Consider the following 4,261-nt stretch of genomic DNA (forward strand, 5'->3'; position numbering starts at 1 on the left):
TGATTAAAAAGGGTTATATAGACACATGTGTCCCACTGATTAACACTACAAATATAAATAAGTTCTTGAGTGAACTACTGCAAAGGTATGAATTTTGTATAAAGAGTGTGGGCATTTGGGGTATAGGGGAAATCTGCTATTGCATGCTATGGGCTATGTTTAACAGGAAAATATCAAAAGTACCACAGCAACACCAGGGGTAAATAATTGGGGGAGGGACAAGAGTTAAGGGGAGTTTTGAATTTTCTATTTGGTGAGGGTGTTTTTAGTGGTTATCTTTCTTTATTATCTTATTTTATTTTTAGATAATGAAATTATCTAAAATTGAGAGTTGATGGACTGTTGACTTTGGACATCATACATGATGCCCAATGAATGAGGTGGCTGAAGGATGCACTGACTGAGAAGTAGATTGGTGAATGATGGTGTATACATACAATCGAACATTGTGCTGCTACAAAAAGGAACGAAGTTGCGAGGCATGCAACATTGTGAATGAACCTGTGGGATATTTGATGAGGCAAAATAAACCAGAAACAAAAGAGCAAAATTGTATGGTCTCATGTAGCAAATACTTATAAAAAAACAGGGACCTAGATTTTAAGCTCTTATAGCAGTCACATTTAGTCTGGAGTGGTAATTGTTATTTCTGGATTTTGGGAGGCTGCCTTATATATGTATAACCTGGTATTTAGAGATAAGGACAAAACCGATCAGGTCAGGATTAAGGTAATTCAGAATACAGGGGTAAGGAAGAATTGTCTATATTTTAGAACTTCATCTACTCTTTGAGAACAAAGGAAGAAACTTTTATTTTGTCCAGAACCTAAATTTTTTGTGACATAATCTAAATCAACTTGTCTGGATAGCTCATTTGAACAATTGAAACACGGGGAGCCCAGAATGAAAATGAGGACCTTTAATCCTGTATAGCTTAATGTAATGCCTGGATAAATCCCAGAGTATATTAAGCAGATAAACAAAAAGTATTGGCAAAGTCCCTTGAAGGATGGGAGAAAAAATAGGGAACTATTAAACTTTACCACCAGGGAAACCCCAGATACTGTGTCAAACATTAGGGACACCCAAATCAATAGGCCAAGCCCTTGATCTTGAGGTTTGCTCTTGTGAAGCTTATGTATGTAGTGGAGAAGTTTAGCCTTCCAATAAGTATGCCTAAGAGATCCTTCTGGAGGACCTCTTTTGTTGCTCAGATGTGGCATCTCTCTCTCTCTCTCTCTCTCTCTCTCTCTAACTCTGCAAGTGAAATCATTGCCTTCCCCCCATGTGGGTCATGACATCCAGGGGTGAAAGTCTCCCTGGTGTGTGAGAGTTGACTCCCAGGGATGAGCCTAGCCCTGGCACTGTGGGATCAACAATGCCATCCTAACCAAAAGGAGAGAAAGAAGTGAAACAAATAAGGTATCTGGCTGAGAGAGTTCGAATGGTGTCGAGAAGCTACTCTGGAGGTCACTCTTATGCAAGCTTCAGTTAGACGTTGCTACCTATCATAGCTTGCAAGCCCCAACCAAAACCCATTTGTGCCAATCCTAAAGAATACCTAGGGCATTATATAAGATTCTGCAAAGGTTCTGTGCACTAGGGTAACTTTCCAGAAACCTATAACCTCTAAATGGGTCCCTGGACCAGATAAAACCTGAAATGCAGAGGGGCGAGCCTCTCCAGGAAATCAACTAGTTGCATTCCCCTATCCCACAGTACCAACAGCCCCTTCCAATGAAAAAGTTAGAATTGCCATAACTCAAATACCCCTAAAGAGTGGGAGAAAGATCAAAGGTGATGGTGGAGTTATACAGAGAAGATAAGATTTAACAGATGAGTATGATTGTTGAGTCATTATATTGATATTTGTTTTCATCTCCAGTATCTTAGAGCAGCTAGGAGTAAAAACCTAAAATTGTGGAATTGTAACCCATACCAAACTCTGAAATCTGTTCAACTAATTGTTGTGCTGTGCTTTGAAATTTGTTGCTTTTTTGTATATGTTATTTTTCACAAAAAAGAAAAAAAATCAATTGTGATGATAAATGCACAGCTATATGATGATATTGTGAACCACTGACTGAACACTTTGGATGATTACATGGTATGTGAATATATAATATATATCAACAAAAATAGAAAAATACTATATATATGGCAAAAACAAAAACAAACATCAAACAAAAAACAAACACGAAAGTCAGGGAAAGCCCAAAAGAAAAGGAAAGAAAAAAGAAAAGATTCTTGACCCCAGAGTTCTCCAATGTGCCGTTTTATCCTTACAATGGTATTTAATCTATTTGACTCCTCCAAATGTCCTATACATCAGCACTGACTTTTTTGCCATTAATGTCTTCACTTAAATACCTACATCTTTTCACTTATCTACAAAGTGCTACTGTGTGTGGTGTGCATTACTCACAGTGTTTCTTGGTTATCTTCTCTCCTCACCTCAAACACTTATTCTTACCCATAGTGTTTCCTATTGGCCAACCACTTGCCTTTTTATAAATCTGGTGACAAAAGTGAAACAAAACAGTGTCAAAGACTCTGGCCCAGGACCTTGCACTGCAGGTCTACCTCTATATGATCTAGCAGTCTTGCTTAGTCTTCTAGGGGTGGCCTTCCTTCAGCCCTACCACTGTTCCCTTCTTCAGGAAGGTAGTCTAGAAAAGTCTTGCATTTCAGTCATTTTAGAAAATGCTGGTTAAGAGCAAAAACTTTGGAATTAGACAGTCCTAGGTTTGCATCAAGGGTTTGTCATTTATTAGCTGTGTTCTTAGGCTACTGAGTCTGTTTCTTCATCTGTAAAATGGGGATAACTGTGTCTATCTACTAAGCTATTGTGAGAATTAAATGAGACAATGCATGTAAAATGTCTAGCATACAATGTGTCCATTCATTATTAGTCCATTACTCTTAGTCTTTCTGCCCTTAGACCTCACAGCATGTCCAGCTTTGCATTTACAAGTTTTTTTGTGTGTGTGTGTGTATTTAAGACCAGAACCCATTTCTTTCAGTCTTTTACCTCCCAGTGCCCTGTATGCTTTTGTTTCTGAGTACCTTTATAAAGCCAAAACAGATGACAGTGGACAGAGTAGTGGAAGGATGTGGTTAACTGGCCAAAAATTTCTGAAGGTCTGGTCCCACGTTTATTGGAGTTGTAACCCTGGACTCCCTTGAAGTCTTTTTTTGTCTTCTCAGCCCTTGGGTAGGCTTAATAGTATCTCACTGGGGCTACCATAGATGTGGGGCAATTATCAAGGAGCTTTTCCTTTATCCAATAATGCAACATTCCTCAGACCCTAGGGATCAACTGATCTCTCCTATAGGAGTCAGAAATATGGTTGCTTTACTTAGATAATTCTAGATGGATTGGGGGGATAATACTTCCCCTGCAACCTAAGTTAAAATCTTTCAAAGCCAGTTGGAATGAGTAAGCAATACCAACAACATTATCACAAGCTATTTTTCTACACAAGAGGTAATACAGGATTTTCTTAAAGTATGGTATTTGGATCAGCAGCTTGAGAATCACCAGTAAGTTTGTTAGAAATGCAAAATCCTGGACTCCACCCAAGACTTTCTAAAGCAGAATCTCTGGACTTGGACCCAATAATCTGTGGTTAATAATCCTTCCAGGTGACCCTGATGCCCACTAAAATTTGAGCGTGTCTGGCGTAGTAATTAGGGGCACAGACTCTGGAGTCAGATAGCTTGGGTTTAACTCCCTGCTCTACCACTTACTAGCTATGTGAACTTGGGCAATCTACTTAAACTCCTGTGCTTCATTTTTCTTGACAGCAATATAGAAATAATACTTCTGCTTGAAACTCCCTACATTTTTGCCTCAGTGACATTAACTTTACTGGTTATCATATAACACACTCACCCCTCGATCTCTTGGTTCTCTCTCCTCTCCTTGACCTCTAAGTGTTAGAGGGCTCCAGGGATCAGTTCATGCACCTCTACCTTGTTTCTATTTCATTCTTTCCCTAGATAATTTCATTCAATCCCAAGGCTTTGAATATTATCTATGTGCTGTTGACCCTGAAATTAGAATCTCCAACTCTGGCATCATTCCAGAATTTGAGATATGCATACTTAACTATTTGACACTGCAATTTGGAATTTTATTAGGCACCTCAACATTAATATGTCTAAAACTGAACTCTTGGCTGCTGACACTCCCTACAAGCCCCTTCTCCCTGAGTCTTCCCCATTTTAGTAAATGATCCCACCATTCATCTAATTTTGG

Source organism: Tamandua tetradactyla, chromosome X (genome assembly GCF_023851605.1).
Source record: "Tamandua tetradactyla isolate mTamTet1 chromosome X, mTamTet1.pri, whole genome shotgun sequence".
Taxonomy (NCBI): domain Eukaryota; kingdom Metazoa; phylum Chordata; class Mammalia; order Pilosa; family Myrmecophagidae; genus Tamandua; species Tamandua tetradactyla.